Source organism: Anolis sagrei, chromosome 2 (assembly GCF_037176765.1).
Source record: "Anolis sagrei isolate rAnoSag1 chromosome 2, rAnoSag1.mat, whole genome shotgun sequence".
NCBI classification, from domain to species: domain Eukaryota; kingdom Metazoa; phylum Chordata; class Lepidosauria; order Squamata; family Dactyloidae; genus Anolis; species Anolis sagrei.
This window is the reverse complement of record NC_090022.1, coordinates 220360567-220378900: the sequence shown is the minus strand read 5'-3', so window position 1 is coordinate 220378900 and position 18334 is coordinate 220360567. Positions and strand designations below refer to the sequence as shown.

Here is an 18334-nt window from a genome sequence, read left to right as displayed (position 1 = left end):
CATAATAAAATTGAAAATGAAGTGAAAATAAAAGTTAAAATAGGTATGTGTGTATGTAGCTAGGGTGTCCACTTACAAACACCACTTCCCTCCCCAAACAGCTATAGCTCCTATTCAGGAGACACCGAAGCCCTCTCCACAATGACATTGCAGGTTAATAGTAAGCACCATGAACATGTACAAGAGCACCTCCAATGTCCTCCACAAACACCATTCTGCCCACCACCCAAGTGGAGGCTTTCATACGAGGACAATTCCATCTTAGATTTTATGTGTTTCCTCTATCACAGGAATCTCAAATGTTTCTTACTCTCTCCATTGGTGTGGAATTTGCATGACCTCACCCACTGCCTCTCCCTTAATCCTTTCCTTTCCTGTTCTTTTCTGTGGCTCTCAGCAAACAGAGAAAATGATCAGCAACAGAACATACTAAAGAGGTTTCAGAAGAATTCACCTTGATTTATAAGAGTTGTAGGTACTGGGATGTATAGTTCACCTGCAATCAATGAACTCCACCAAAAATGGAATTGGTGGAGTCCCCATAACCAGCAAAAAATACTGGAGGTTGATCGGGGGAAAATTCACCTTGATTTGGGGGGCTTGTAGTTCACCTATGTCCAGAAAGCATGGTGAACCCAAACGCCAATAGATCTGTACCAAACTTGGCACACATATCCAATATGCCAAAGATTGATTACTGGAGAGTTCGGGGAAAACTGACCTTCCTTTCTGGGAGTTGTAGAAACCAGAGAAACTGTGATCTCCACCGATGATGGACCCGGACCAAACTTGGCACACAGAATCCCCATGACTTAGTCATGGGGACTTTAAGATCATCTGGAGAGGCCCTGCTCTCGGTCCCACCATCATCACAAGTACGGTTGGCGGGAACGAGAGACAGGGCCTTCTCAGTGGTGGCCCCTTGGCTATGGAACCCCCTTCCTATGGAGATTAGATTGGTTTCCTCACTCCTATCATTCCAGAAGAATCTTAAGACATGGCTATTTGAACGGGCATTTGAAAATACGGAGTAACGGATATAATAATGCAATAATATATGGCAGAACTGGACATTGTTTTAATGATTATCAATGGAAGTATGTTTCATTATAATGTTTTATTTTATTGTTGCTGATGTTTTTTATATTGTATATTGTAATTGTGTCCTTGATGGCATTGAATTCTTGCCTTGTAAACTGCCTCAGCCGGAAGGCTGAGAGGGGTGGTATAGAAATGTACTAAATAAATAAATAAACCTACTGGAGAGGTTTGAGGGGACTGACTAACCATAGTGGGAGTTGTAGTTTACCCTACAGCCAGAGAGCACACTGAACCTCACCAATGATGCAGCTACAGCAAACTTGCCTAACATAACAAACTTTAAGTACTGATGGAGCTTTTTGCGGTTAATCTGGCATGATGTGAGTTGAAGTTCACCCACAACCTTATGCATTTTGTACAATTTAAAAATTGGCTTTTTTCAAATCACCTGGGCAACACTGGGTACCCAAGCTAGTTGTTAATAAATACAGTATGACTTCCATATCCATGAGGGATACATTCCCAGACTCCATGTGGCTATGTGAAACTCTCAAAGCCCTCTCAGCAACCAGAACTGCAAATTAAGCCCATATTTATTTTCACAAATCAAAGCAGAGCAAGCAAAAACATGTGCATTGGTATACTGTGGGGAAAACACAAGTGGCTGCTGCTGAAGTCAAAAGTTGTTTCAGCTTTTGGAGGAGAAACTGGAAAGTGAAATCAAGGAACTGAAATGATAATATGTTGGAAAATAGTTAACCTGTATAGATTAAAAATTGTTGGGCTGGTTGTGGGAGCAGATCTAAAAATGGAAGTACAACTTTCTGTGTAGCGGGTTCACACAAGAGTGTAGTTGCAAATTCACATTTACCAAATCTCTCTCTTTTTCAAAACTATCCTGAAAAAAATGCAAGCAAAGAGGCCATCAAATAATGTTGAGGTTTTCAGACATCATCATTCAGGCAGAATAATGCCCGACTACATATTCAGTTTGGTAATCCAGAAGATTAATAATGTCTGGAAGAAAGGTCTTAGTATTATTATTAATAAAAAAAAATGTTGAGACCTCATAAGTAACATTGGCCCCATTGCTAGTTAGATAACACTGTCTTAAATTATATTTCACGGGTAAAATTTTACTCCAGTGCATTTGAATTATACAAGCAATTCTACAACCCACCACTGTTGGAAAGAATGGGGGATACTGGGAATATTTTAATAGGAGTGGGATGTGGTATGCTTGCTCTAGATAGAAACTTTTTAGCAAACAGAATGGATTACAACACAAGATGTAGCAATTGCCCTATGAAAATATTTTATTTGTCTCTTTATTTGAAAGACGGCAATACACTTCGGCATAAAGATTTTCTTCTTGAAATAATGTTGCCATAGGGAAAGGGTCCAAAAATCATCCAGCAATGGGAAAAGAGATGCTGAAGTCCTGCACCAATGGAAAACCTGGGAAATGAAGTTATGGTTATGAGAAATGCTGAAAGTCAAGGTATATTCAATATAGCAGAGCAACTCTTCATTATATTAGTGAATGATATGGATGGATGTTTGTATTTTGTGTATGACCATTATCATTCAAAAATACATGATCTGCTTTTTTCCCTTTTCTCGCCCCAGATATATTCCTCATCTTCAATATGAAAGGTATCCTAGGTAGTTAATTGCTGCTGTTAATTGCACTTTTGTTTATTGTGTGACAAATTGCATATTGCTTAAATATCAGGCATGGGAAAACTTTCTAACTTAGGGGCCACATGGTGGGTTGGGAGAGAGGGGTTCTCTCCAAGTCTCACTTTAACTGAGGAGTCATCATATAGAGCAATCATAAGTACCAGGAGTCTTTTATCTATGTTGGACTTCAAAAATTTCCTCCAGAAAAAGTGTATCCATTAGACCCCATATTGCCTACTCCTAACATATTATACTAGAATCCTAGAGTTGGAAGAGACCCCCAAGAGCCATCCTGTCCAACCCCCTGCCATGCAAGAAGGCACAAAGTACTCCCAATAGACAGCCTCTGTGGAAAAGCCTCCTGAGAAGGAGACTCCACTACACTCTGAGGCAGCCTATGAAACTCTCCAGGAAGTTCTTCCTAAACTTTTCAGTTGAAGTTCTTTACCCGCCATTCGAAACCATTGCTCCCTGTGCCCTGGTCTTTAGAGCAGCAGAAAATCAGTTTTCCCCCTCCCTCCTCCTCAATGGGACATCCTTTTAAATCTTGAAATATGGTTCTCATGTTCCCTCTCTACCTTCTCTTCTCCCAACTAAACATCCTCAAGGAGGAAAGGAGGAAGGAAAAAGAGAAGGGAGAGAGGGAGGAAGAGAAGGATGGATGGATGGGAGGGTAGAAGGGAATGGAGGGAGGAAAGGAAGGAAGGGAAGGAAGGAGAAGAAAGGAAAGACAAAAGGGTGGAAGGAGGGAGAAAGGGAAGGAGGGAAGGAAGGGAGGGTGGAAGGGAATGGAGAGAAGGAGAAAGAGAGAGGGAAGGGAGGGAGGAAAGAGAGAAGGAAGGAAAGACAAAAGTGAAGAAAGGAAGGAGAGAGGAAAGGAAGGACAGACGAAACGGTGGAGGGAAAGGAAGGAGGAAAAAGAGGGATGGGGAGGGAAGGAGTAAGGAAAGACAGAAGAAAGGAAAAGATGGTGAGAGGAGGATCTGAGAAAAGAGCCAGATCTGGCCCCGTGCCTGGGTTTGCCCATTCCTGTTATATATCCTCATTTGAAATTATTATTATTTCCTACATTTGTACCTCACCCTTCTCACCCCTGAGGGGGAACTCCGGGCGGCCTCACAGTACCTGTTGCTTTCTTTAGGGATATACAGTCAGCCCTCTGTATCCATAGGTGTAACCATCCATGATTGGGAAATATCATACACATATACACACATCAAAAATAAAAACAAACAAACCTTGATTTTGCCATTTTATCTACTGAATACTATTTTACTATGCTAGTATATCTAATAAAGTGGTTCTTAACCTGTTGGTCCTCAAATGTTTTGGCCTTCTTCACCCAGAAATCCTAACAGTTGGTAAACTGGCTGGGTTTTCTGGGAGTTGTAGGCCAAAACACCTGGAGACCCACAGGTTGAGAACCACTGATCCAATGGAACTTGGACACCCAAGGATTTTGGTATCTACTGGGAATTCTGGAATCAAACCCAAGCGGATACTAAGATCCCACTGTGCAGCCCAATGTTTTTGATGCATAGAAAACAACATAGAAATGTCTATGTGTATGTCTTACACCATATAAATCAACATCTCAGCCCATCTTGCTTAGATCTTTCTCATTTTAGACATGTTTTCGGTTCCTGTCCTTGAAAGCCACTATACTGTTGACATCCCATTGTCACTGTAATTTAAAAACAGCAACAGTTCTATCCCACAACAGGACTTTGCGAGGCATATTTCAAGAGCAGCAAATTCCAGGCGACAGCTCACTTCCAGCAACAATTCATTCTCAGCTATCCTGGGAAGGCCAAACGGGAAGAGTGGCAGCAGGAGGGGAAAGACGTGTTGCGTCCATGTCTATCACCTTTCTGTCCTGCAATACCAGCATTAAGTGCTTATCGCTCTCCTTGGCGACATGAAGGCTTTGTAGATTCTGAAGATACTATATTGTACTGCAGCCTCATTTCCCAGAGCTAGCTGGAGTTCAACCCACAGGCATGCCTCAAAAAAAGAAGAAAAGAACCATATGTGGATCAGCTTAAGTTGCAGCTGTGACTTGAGCTGCCATTGCGACTCCTGTCTGATCTTATGTCCAGCAATTAAGCTCTTCCCTAGAAAGCTTTATTTCTTCCTTCCTAGAAAGATACAGCTGGCATCAGATCCTGTGGCTTTGGAGGAACTTACAACACCACCAAACAAGGAGTATTAGAGACCTCAATATCATATGGCTGTTTATCTGCATATTTCACTAATTCTCATAGAACTCTATGTAAACAGACTTTTTTACTATTGCAGTTTTATTTTTAAACTTGGGGATTTTTATCCTTCCCTTCCCTCCCATTTTGCCTGTTTATCTGTCTATGGTTACAGTACCAATAAAATATATTCTATGGTTTATGGGGAATAAAATGATAATAAGCTGCTACTGAATGGAACAGAATGAGATCTTGTTTTCTATAATTTGCACCATTGAAAGCCAGCTTTTAGGTATGTCATGGCTCTAAATGACTTGCAACACAGTGCTTCTCAAATTTTAACTCTCCAGATGTTTTTGACTTCAACTCCACAAAACTCCTGGCTGGCTGAGACTCCTAGGAGATGTCCAAAAAGTCAAGAGGAGCAACAATTGAGAAGCACTGTTGTAAGGCACATGAAGGAGCCTTTTCAGACATCCTTGCATGAAATATTCCAACATGTTTCAACAGCTGGGTAATTGTCTTAATCTCTAGGAGCACTTGTCAGCTCTCTTGCCTGCTAACAGCTATTTACTTCATTCCTCCACAGCACCTGCTTTTTTTGCTTCCATGCTATTCCCATCTCTTGAGGGCAGGATATCCAGTGTTGGTGTAAATGTAGGCAGATTCTCTAAGTGTTACTAAAATCCTTGGTGCTACAAAATACAATACATTTCTATCCCACAAATCCTTCTCAATGCGATAATAAATAGAAACGCCACATTGGGAGTATTGGAAGATCCTGAAGCTGAAACGGCTGCTATTATTAAGTCATTCCTCATTAGTAGTCTGCTAATTAACCTTCTCAAAATAGTAACATTTCAGCTCAGCGGGAATGATTCTCTAGCCATTGTAATGACTGAGGATTTCACTCTAGGGAGCAGAAAGACTGACTTCATTAAAATTTTCAAACAGTGCTAGAGTGTAAAAGAGGGAAGACAGATAACCCTGGCAAAGAGCTTTCACACTGTACATTTCTCCAAGGCACCCACCCCACTGACCCCAGACACTCTGTGTTGTCAGGAACATGTGTGCTAGGGCTGCCAAGTGAAATAAGGGACAAGGTTCCTATCCCTTTAATGGTTGTGTAGAAGAGGGAAGTTCAGCACGTGTTCCTTGTCATGCAGGCATTTGACAAACACCTACTTCTCTCTTCTGCATCATCATTAAAATGACAGAAGCACCAGCATTAATTTCAGCTAACAACCCAAGTGTGTGCCTTAACCTTTGCAACTTAACAGCACACGTCTGATGTTGCAGCATGTAAGAAATCAGTTAATGTGCGTGTGTCAACTGTAAAATAAGATACAAGAAGCTGATTGATTGGGCAATGCTTGGGGAGATGGCTGAGCCTGGGACTTTTGGCTACTGTTACATTTTTGTTCAGGCTTGAGCTATGAAGGTGTTCAGAGAGAAGAGCGCAGAGACAGTTTGAAGTGTGCTCTTGCTTCATGAGCTGCTAAAGGAGTTTATCCCACATTGATAAAGAAAGACTATTTTAAAATCTCTCATAAAAGGTCATTATGTGAGTTGATGTACATATGTTGTTCTGAGCTATAAAGAGTAAACTACTTGTTTTTTATTGTTCATCTGCATGGCATATTTCCTTTCTCTGGCAAGGCAGTGTGTGGGCTGATCACACATGAAATACATGTGGTTTATTTTACATCTGATTCATCGATAAAGTTAGTTGAGTGAAATCTATTCTAGCATATCAAGGGGTGCACACAGACAGCATTGGGTAATGTTCTGAGTGTCAGACTAGGACTCCAGGGGACCAGGGTTCCTTGAGTAGAGTGGTGAAAAGGAAGACCATAGTCCAGAGATCCCCAAACTAAGGTCTGTGGGCCAAATGCGGCCCTCCAAGGTCATTGACCTGTCCTCCGTCCTAAACTATATAGACTTAGTGTCTCCCTAAGTCTCAAATGATTTGAAGATACACAAAAACAACAATCATAATTAACCTGACCATCTCTTTAGCCAAAAGCAGGCCCGCACTTGCCATTGAAACACTGTTAAGTTTATGCTCATAATAAATGATCTTCATTTTAAATATTGTCTTGTTCTTTCATAGTTTTTTGCACTACAAATAACATATATGCAGTGTTCATAGGAATTTGTGGGGTTTTTTCCAAACTATAGTCCAGCCCCTCAACAGTCTGAGGGACTGTGAACTGGACCTCTATTTAAAAAGTTTGAGGACCCCTGCAATAGTCCACCCAGGAAGAACCTGAAAGATACACTGACCATATCTACTCTATCTGTCCCAGAACCATTTCAGGCTTTTTTGAATATGAGGGTGGGGAACACTGGCAACATTGTCAAAGGACAGCTGTCCTCCTGAGGCAAAATTTGTGTTTTCCTGTCTCCACAGAATGATCCTCAACTTATCCATGCATCTTATCAAAATCCATAATTTTGGCTCCAAAATCTGTCCTTGACTTACATTAGATCATCTTATACACAAGTATAGGTGGTAAATATGCAGGCATGTTAATAATTTATGACAGAAATTTCAAAACAATCTGAAAGGCAAAAAATATTTGTGAACATCCAATATTTTTGAAGGAGTGTTCAGAACAACTGGCCAGTACTATTAATCATATTAGTCTTCTGCCAGATATGACTGGTATTCAGATTCAATCCTCATTCAATGCTTTGTGCAGCATTAGTCATACAGAAGTCTGCCAACAGTCTTGAAAGCTTCCGTGGCAAAGATTTATAGGATGGGATCAATACAAGGAAAATATTTTTTTCAAAAACCAAAAAGTTCTGGATCATCTGCAATCCAAATAGTAGCTGATGCTCATTGATCGTAGTTCTACATGTAATCCTGAGTTGATCTCTGAAGATTCCTTAATAGTTTTATTGGCAAACCAAATCTCCCATAGTACATTTTTCTTAATAGTCATATCAGTGAGAACAAGCCAGACAGTGCTCATAATTATAATTCCTGTCATGACTTGAGCCGCAATGTCTTTCTGGAGCTGGATGTCCATGATGGATGAAGAAAGCAAAGTTAATGGTGCCGCACACCTTGAATGATGCAATGTTGTATCCACCCATAGTCCATTTCCGGAATGTGATCTCTGCCCATTGATTAATCTTGTTCCTGGGAAACATCGATATCTTCCACAGTCTGCAATCATCCAAGAGAAAATATTATTAATTTACAATGTCAAAATATGTTCTGAAATCAGAATTTCTATTGCTATAAAGCAGGACTGGAAAATGCAAACCCATGGTTGTTTGTTTGCTTTTGATAGGGAGACAAAGCATTATCTACAGTGTAGAATTAATGCAGCTTGACGGTACTTTCACTGCCATGGCTTAATCCAATGTCTTGCTGACACCAAACTTCAACTTCCAGGATTCCATAGCATTGAGTCATGGCACTGAAAGTGCTGTCAAACTGCATTAATTCTATAGTATAGATCAGTGGTTCTTAACTTGTGGGCTGTGGACCACCAGTGGGCCGCAAGGACAAAAATCTGGTGTATGAGCCTCCTTTATACCTTTGGGTAAACAGTATTTCTTGGTGTTTCTTTGTCAGTGTTGATGTGAAAATTGTGTGGTTTGCCTACTCTGGAATATGCAACATATAATTGTGCCTCTTTAGGGGTCCCTTTCAAATCTATGATACTATATCTCTGTATGTGTACAATTCTTTGCTAAAATGAGATATGCCCAACACTTTAAGCAAAAACAGAACAAAACCCATACTTTTTAGTTAAGTTAAGAAAACTGGATATAACAATGTTGTATTCTCCTTCTCTGATATATCTGGATCATAAACCCATGAAGTGCTTACTAAGAACATTCATGTAATGCATCTATTTATTGCCATTCTGCAAATTCCAGTCTGTGTTCTCTCTCCTTCAAGAGAAAGGAGGTGAGTCTTCAGTGACCTGGGACATAGAAATTCCTTTTTCATTAAAGCACTAATAAGCAAGTATGGAAAAGAACTCTGCTGCCCTAGCAAGGTTTGGCAGAACAGCTAAATTGCGGGCTTTTTGGAAAGAAAAGGTAGAAAGATTTCTCTGTGTCCAAACAACCCTTCCATCACCTTCTTTGGTGTATATGAATTATCTGGAAACAGCAGAAAAAAAGATCAAAATCTGGGAAGAGAACAAATCCCCATATCACTCTGCTGCTCCCTTTATAGCAGTGGTTCCCAATCGTTGGGCCTCCAGGTGTTTTGTACTTCAGCTCTCACAGTTCCTAAGAGCTGGTAAGCTGGCTGGGATATCTGGGAATTGAAGTCCAAAACACCTGGAGACCCAAAGGCTGGGAACCACTGCTTTATAGGAAATCATTGTGGTCTCCTAAAGTAATTGTTTAATTTATATATCACCTTGTCACCAACGTTTTAAAAGCACAATACAGTACAGTTCCCATATCCATAGGAGACCCGTTCCAAGACTTACTGCAGAAATTTGAAATTGCATATAATAATGAACCCCACTGAAACAAAAGACGTCTGGTGGAAGCATACCATAGCATTGTAATGGAAGACATAAAATGCATTTAGAACATATTTTCTCTCCTCTTTAGCATTTTTAGGTCCACCAGCATGACTCTGTAGTCAACTTCTGGTGGAAGCATACCATACAACCATGCTGGGCAACCTAGAAAACACCTAGAGAGAACTTATTTTTTTCAGATGCAGGTAAGTGCCATTGGGAGTACTGTTATTGCAGGTCTGTAACCTGCGGATGGTATTGTCCAGTGAAAAAACTGTTAATCGAAAATCATGTGGCCACATTCCTTTCTCTCTCTAGAGGTGGAATATTTGCTTTCTAGTGCACGATGATCCATACCTATAGCTTTACTAGACCACTCATTGTGGTTTTCCCCCCTCAAGACTTTACCACTAGCAACTGATGGCTTTGATGTCAGTAAAGCAGTGACTCCATTCCATGTTTTAATCCTAACTTTCAAGGGGCCATCTATGGTTCTGAACCCTATCATAAAACATAAGTGTGGCACCCTTGGGCTGCTCACTGAAAGTGCAGATTATAACCTTGAGAAGATGCATCATTCCACTGGCATGGGAGTCATCAGAGTCTACATTCCTGTTGTAGTTTCTATGCTTAGCTACATAATTCCACCTGAAATCCCCTTTGGGGTCTGGGTTACCATGCCTCCCTCATGAAAAAACTCCCCCCCCCCTCTCTATATATAACATAATTTTATCAAAAATTGCATTGAATCATTGTCTCATACCACCATGGTCCAAGCAAGAGCTGGCATTGAAACCTTCTTTCAATCAACGTATTAGCAGTAATTCCTCATCACACCCTGATAGTGTATTTTCTGATAACACAAATCACCGAGACAGAGTGAGCTCCTGTCTGTTAGCTCCAGCTTCCCATGCAGGGACATGAAAGAAACCTCCCACAGGATGGTAAAATTTCTGGGCGTTCTGTGGGCAACATCCTTACAGATGGCCGATTATCTCACACCAGAAGCAACTTGCAGTTTCTCGAGTCACTTCTGAGACAAAAAAAAATGGCAAGATTTGTTCAGAGTGGGTTTTCCTTTGCCTTTCTCTGAGGCTGAGAGAATATGACTTGCCAAAGTGGGTTTCCATGGCTGAGCAGGTATTCAAACCCAGGACTCCAAAGTCATACTCCTACACTCAATGCACTACATCATGCTGGCTGTTGTGACCTTTATGTTCCTATAAAAATGCACTTGCAAATATGTATTCCTTTTTTTTTTAGCATGGCCTGATACGAAAAGAAAAACCACGGGTTCCCTTCCTCTTCCTGTATGGAATTATGCCAGTTATAGATCTTGCTGTTAACATCAACACAAGTTGGCTATAACTCCAAAAATATACACAAATCTACTTCAATCAAGTGGCCAGTGAAAGAAGAACCTGCTGAACCTGAAACTCCTTACAATTAAAGAACCCAAGAGACTCCTATGAGACTTATGAGTCTGAGTGGTTTCAGGATGTCTCCCTTCTAAAATCCTACCATGAACAGAATAAAATGTGCTTTATTCCGTTCTCTCTTTATCTCACTTTCTTCTTGCTGCATGACTTCTAACTGAATGTTCAAACAGGACAAATGAGCATGTTTCTCTTTCAAATGCAAGCTAAAGCTTTAATTATAGGATCCCTCCATGTCATTTTATAAAATTAACATTTAACTATAATCCTAGACAAGAGAAAGTAGAAGTAGGGCTTTTCTGCTTCAATAGGAGGGTCACGTCTTTTGAATCAGTGAACCATGTGCATGCGTGAGAATGTATCTGGAAATGAATCTCCTTTTCTTGAGGATCCAAGTACATTTTCAAATTTAATTCCAACAAGCAACAGTATAAAAAGAACAGCCTGAGCGTACACCCATTCCAACATCAGAACGTGCTATCTGAAGGCAAGGCTTGTGTGTGTTGTTTCTTTTGAAAATGTAAAAACCACATGACTTGTATGGAAAAATACATGGACAAGAAGCTAGGGAAATCAGTGGCAACCAGCCAGTTTCCAAAGCAGCCTGATTTTGCTAGAGGCCTTTCATCACCTGCAAGGGATGGCAATGATTTACAATCTATCCAAACAGATGCTCTCACAATTAATTGTAGATTGGCCTAATTGGCTTAATGAGAAAAATAAAAAGATTCATCTACACTTGTAGAATTATGACACAGTTTTGACATCACTTGCTGTGCAGCCTTGAGTGTTGCAGTTTTACAAGGTTTTTAGCCATTACTGTCAAAGAGTGATGGTGCCTCACCAAACTATAACTCCCAGGATTCCATAGCATTGAGCCATGTCAGTGTGGTGTCAAGCTGCATTCATTCTTCAGTGTAAATGCTCCCAAAGAAAGTGGAACGTAGTCTGCTTGTGTGCAAGGATACTGGTTTTGGTGAAATAGCTACATGCGCAGCAATACAGCCTTTCTAAAGTTGCCTCCTTCCAGATGTGTTGGATTATAATTCTCATTACTTCATGCAATAATGGTGACTAAGGATAGCAGCATTATAGTCATCAGCGGCCATCACCCTGCCTAAATAAACATGCCAAGACTCAAAGGCTCACTTTTAATTTGCTCCAGTCAGTGGAGACTGGTAGCTTCCACCCCATGTCTAAATTCAAACATTAAACAAGCTAGTCAAGAACCTATTTTGCAAATAGGGGGTGCGTCTAAAAGGTAAAATAAAGGTTTCCCCTGACATTAAGTCTAGTCTTGTCTGACTCTGGAGGGTGCTGCTCATCTCCATTTCTAAGCCGATGAGCAAGCTTTGTCAATAGACACCTCCTAGGTCACGTGGCCAGCATGACTGCATGGAGCGCTGTTATCTTCCTGCAGAAGCAGTACCTATTAATCTACTCATATTTGCATGTTTTTTCAAATTGCTAGGTTGGCAGAAGCTGGGGAACAGTGGGAGCTCACACCGCTCCCTAGATTTGAACTGCCAAACTTTTGGTCAGCAAGTTCAGCAGCTCAGAGTTTTAACCCACTGTGCCAGAGGGCGCAGGGGGTGCATATACACTGTAGGATTAATTCAGTTTGACACCACTTTAACTGCCTAGGCTCAATGCAATGGAGTTGTGGGGAAGTGTAGTTTCTCAAGGTCTTTAGCCTTTCCTGCCAAAGACGGCTGGTGCCTCCCCAAATGACAACTCCCAGGATTCAACAGCACAGGTGTCAAAGTGCATTAATTCTATGGTGTAGATGACCTAGGATTAGGAAATAAGATTTAGCTGGCTTCTTTAACATTCAGATTGAAACCCAAAGCAGACTCACCATGCCTTTGGTGCGAAAAAGAATACTGTGGCCACCAGCTTAACAGCATGCAGTAGGAATTCTGGCATTTCATTGTTGCACAGATTAACATTACATCATAGTGCAAGCTAGTTTTCAAAGTATATCCCTTTCCTATACAGCGTGAGAAAAAAGAAACCCAAAGTCACCTGGATATTGCATTCCACCAGTTGTGGATTTACTGGATCTATCAGATGAATGTAAAAAGTGCTCAGTGCATTGTGCCATTGACAGCTGCACTTATGCTGCGCTAATATTTCCAGCAGTAAAGTGTAGACAGCCATTAGGCTCTTAAGCATGTAGTACAGTTGAATCCAAAGGAATGGCCAGTGATTGATCTTCTTGAGTTTTTAAAGATAATCATCATCTGCCTTTCATGTATTTGTTACAGGAAAACAACCACACTACCAGTTTAGCTCTAGCAAACACTTTTTGTTGGTTACAATAGGAATTGATGTACATTCAAAATTCTCCAGAAATAAAAGGGATTTACCTCCATGTAAAATGTTAGAGACCCAGGGCCCTTCCACACATATAACCCAGAATATCAAGGCAGAAAAATCCCACATATCGGCTTTGAACTGGGTTATCTGAGTCCACAATGTCATATAGTCCCATTCAAAGCCGATAGTGTGGAATTTTATACAGCTGTGTGCATGGGGGCCCAGCCATTTTTATACATATCCTTATGCGAGCCAGCATCGTTCACTGGTTTGAGTGTTGTACTCAACACTAGAGACTCCGGTTCAAATCCCCACTCAGTCATAGAAACCCATTAGGTGACCTGGGGGAAATCACACTTTCTCAATCACAATCTCTTCTGAACAACTCTTGCCAACAAAAATCTGAATTTTCTAAAGTAATAGGGTCGCTTTAAGATTACCACAGGCTGGAAATGACTTAAAGGCACACAACATAATAAGCCTGACACTGAAAAAGTGGAGTGGTTACAGTGTTTTGCAGTCAGAAGGCTGACAGCTGTGAGTTAGGCAAAAATCCAACAGATGGATGTAAGCAATGTAATGTGTGATGCAAAGAGGTGGCATGTTAAATGGCTGCCTTTTGTGCAGCTATTAAAAAGACAGTAGAAAGAACTAGACCAAAAAGGAGAGAAGTCTGCAAACAAAAAGGAAGAAACCATGAAAATGAACAAAATCTGGCTACCAGTATTTTAAAAAAACTCTAAAATCAGGGCAGCAAATAAAGAACAACACTCAAAAAACAGTGGAATGCTGGACAATCATGACCAGCAAATCGCCTCCCAACAAAGGATTCCCCTGGGCAGTAAGAAGCCAGACCTTGAAACTGCTAAGCCATTAAATGCTAATCAAGATGGCCAATTGAAACATTCACACCTACATCCACCCTGGACATTCCACAGATATATAAACCCCATTTTCCTAGTTTCCAACAGACCTCACTACCTCTGGAGATGTCTGCCATAAATGCAGGAAAAACATCAGGAGAGAATGCTTCTGCAACATGGCCATAGAGCCCGGAAAACTCACAACAACCCAGAAAAAAGAAGGCTTGCAAAACCCTCAGTAGTTCCTACTGATTTCAATGTCCCATTTCAGCTATTAGTGACTGAACTACTATAGCCCATGAGAGAGAAAATAATTAATGCTCTAAAGAATGAAGATCAGTATAATCAATACACCAGATAGTGTGCAGAATAAGGATTATCAGAGGATAGCAGAGCAATCCCATCAATGCCAACTCAGAAGTCAGGCCCATTTAAAATTCCCAGAAGTCTGACAGTTGAATTGGTTTATCTCCAGCTGCTGCAGGATGAATTTCGGAGGAAGAAACTGGCAAAACCACTGCATGAATATTTTTTTCCTTTAAAAAAAACCCTATGGAATCCATGGGGTTGGCAAGTGACTTGAAGGCACATGCCCACACCAAGTGGTTTCATTTAGCTAAAGCTAAATATCACTGACTCCTAAATGCCACTGACTCCTGATTAGATACCCCAAAGACTGCATTCCAAAGAGATCTGGTTGAGGGTATGCACAGGGTGAGTGGCGATGGGTGCCATGGCACTGTCCTTTCACTTGGCATCACACCCAACTGAGCTCCACTTCCAAAGGCAAGCCAAAGGGATACCTTGTGCTATTATCATTCCACTGAAGTCCTTCCGGCAACACTTGGAAGTCAAGCCTGGGGACTTGATTAGCATTGGGTGAATCTAAGCTGTAGAATGAATGCAGTTTGACACCACTTTAACTGCAATGGCTCCAAGCTATAGGATCGTGGGAACTGGAGTTTACAAGCCTTCTCTGCCAAGGGGTGCTGAGGCCTCACCAAATTGCAACTCCTAGGAATCCATAGCACTGTGCCATAGTAGCTAAAGTAGTGTCAAGCTGCATTCATTCTACAGTGTAGACTCGGCATCCGTTGGTTTCAAAGAGAGGGCAAACTTGGGCCCTCCCTCCAGGTGTTTTGGACTTCAACTCCCATCATTCCTAACAGCCCCAGGCCCTTTTCTTTTCCCCCTCAGCTGCTTAAGCCAAAACACCTGGAGGGCCCAAGTTTGTCCATGCCTGGGTTATATACTGTTGCTGGTCAAATGTGTTTAGCTATTATATGCATTAATTTTATACTCAAGGCTGACTTCAGTAAGTTCCCAATTACATTTAACTTTAATTCAAACTGTAATATGAGAATTACATTTTCAAATGACATCTTGCAATATTTTGTGCTTCAAGCGTGTATTCCCTTTCCATCCAACAACCTGCCGGTTTGTTTTCCAAGTATTTAAGCTTTTTAAATAACAAGAAATGTTGTGTGTTTGTGTGTGTGTGTGTGTATGTGTGTGTGATATATATACATATATCTAAGACCTACCCTGTTTTTAGATGATTATATTGGGGGGGGGTGTCTTGGAATCAAAGAAATATGGTTAATCACTTCTATTTTATAATATCATATAATACTATAAAAGTAAAGGTGAAAGTTTCCCTTTGATATTAAGTCTAGTCATGTCCTACCCTAGGGAGTGGTGCTCATCTCCATTTCTAAGCCAAACAAGACACCTCCAATGGAGCACCATTACCTTCCTGCCAAAGCAATACCTATTGATCTACTCATATTTGCATGTTTTTGAACTGCTAGGTTGGCAGGAGCTACTAACAACAGGAGCTACAATGATATAGTATTATATAATATAATAGAGCAATATATTGCATGATATATCATGATATTATATTATATAATACTATATCATTGTATTATATTATATTATATTATATTATAATAGAATATAACGTTGTATTTCTATAATATAATATAGAATACGATATCATTGTATTATATTATAGTATAGCATAATATTGTGTTACTATATTACAATATTAATGGTATGGTATTATATTATAATATAGTAATACTATACCATTGTATAATATATCACTATATTATATTATATTATATTACAATATAGTATAATCTTGTATCACTATAGTATATTATATAATATATATTATATTATATAAAATGATATTATATTATAGTTTAATACTGTGTTACTATATTATATTACATAATACAATATCACTGTATATTATAATATAGTATAATATTGTATCACTATATAATATTGTATAATATGGTATTCTGTAATATAGTTCTATATTATTTTATTATTTAAAATTGTATTATATTACATAGTATAATATTGCATTATTATATTATATTATATCATTATATTATAGTATAGTATAATAATGTATCACTATAGTATATCATCTAATATGCTACCATTGTATTATAATACTAGCCGTTCCCTGCCACGCGTTTCTGTGGCCCAGTCTGTGTATATGTGTTTTGTATGTTTACGTTATGTGTTATGTGTATATGTGTGTGTTTGTGTATACATGTGGTTTTGTGCATGTGTTGTAATGTATTTTTTGGTTTTTGGCTTTTTAAGTCCCTTCCGCTGTGTTTTTATGAGTGATGGTCACTTGTTGGCCTGAGAGATATATTGCGTCCAAATTTGGTGTCAATTCGTCCAGTGGTTTTTGAGTAATGTTAATCCCACAAACGAACATTACAATTTATATAGATAGTATAATATTGTACAATAGAATAGAATATATAATATAATATTGTATGATATTATAATGGTATCATTATTGTATTATATTATAATACAGTATAACATTGTATCACTATAGTATAATATTATATAATATATAATTATATTATATAATATAGCATATTATACCACAATAGTATAACACTAGGGGAGGCCCCCATGGCGCAGTGGGTTAAAGCACTGAGCTGCTGAGCTTGTTGATCGAAAGGTGGCAGGTTCGATTCCGGGGAGCAGCGTGAGCTTCCGCTGTCAGCCCTAGCTTCTGCCAACCTAGCAGTTTGAAAACATGCAAATGTGAGTAGATCAATAGGTACCACTCCGGTGGGAAGGTAACAGCGCTCCATGCAGTCATGCCGGCCACATGACCTTGGAGGTGTCTATGGACAAAGCTGGCTCTTTGGTTTAGAAATGGAGATGAGCACCAACCCCCAGAGTCAGACATGACGGGACTTAATGTCAGGGGACTACCTTTACCTTTTTAGTATAACATTAGAATATATCATTGTATAATATAGGAGCCCCCGGTGGTGCAGTGGGTTAAACCCCTGTGCTGGCAGGACTGAAGACTGACAGGTCGCAGGCTCAAATCCGGGGAGAGTGCGGATGAGCGCCCTCTATCAGCTCCAGCTCCTCATGGTGGGATATGAGAGAAGCCTCCCACAAGGATGATAAAACATCAAAACATCTGGGTGTCCCCTGGGCAACGTCCTTGCAGACGGGCAATTCTCTCACACCAGAACCGACTTGCAATTTCTCAAGTCGCTCCTGACAGGACAAAAAAAAATATTGTATGATATATCACTATATTATATCATACTATATCACTGTACTATAGTATAGTACAATATTGTATTACTATTTTATAATATTATATAATATATCACTATACAATAATGATACATAATACTATAACATTATGTTATACAGATTATCATTATTATCATGACAATCTTTTTGAACCATTGATCTTCCAATAAAAACCTGGGCTCCTGCCAAAGGCGTGCAATCCCCGCTAAATGCCTGTGTGTGGACACATCCACGCGGGGAGGGAGGGAGGGAGGAAGCACACATCATTGGCTATTTGCCCCCGAGTCAGCGCGAGCCTTGCAAAAGGTCAGGGCGGGGGCGCGATCTCCGTCCCTATTGCTCAAAAGAGGGGCTCGAAGGGCTACCACCACCCAATGGAAGGACTTACCGCGGGATTGGAAGGTCCAAGCGGCTAGTCCTCACTCAGGTGGAGTCAGGCTCACCTGGGCGGAGGCTCATCAGCGCCAGCTGGGCGGAGACCCGGCCCCACCCACCAATCACCCACCGACCTTCCTTGCTTCCTTCCTGCCTTCCGCGGGGTCGTCCTCCGGCCAAAGGACCCCGCCGGGCTTTCCTCGCAGGTTGCGCGGATCAGGAAATCCAAGGCGCCGGGCGGGGATTGGAGGAGCGCGAGAGAGAGCCAACCAGAGGCAACCGCCCGCGACTCACCGGCAGGCGCTCACTCACTCACC

At 40.5% G+C, this 18334-nt stretch overlaps 1 long non-coding RNA gene across 1 annotated transcript; it reads right to left on the bottom strand.

Moving 5' to 3' along the window:
* Window positions 1-1609: 1609 nt before the first annotated feature.
* On the bottom strand, window positions 1610-18145 carry LOC132767381 (uncharacterized). Its single transcript, XR_009630635.2, has 2 exons — window positions 18031-18145; window positions 1610-8100 (listed from the first exon to the last, which is right to left on the bottom strand). It is a non-coding gene; the product is annotated as an uncharacterized lncRNA (long non-coding RNA).
* Window positions 18146-18334: the final 189 nt, after the last annotated feature.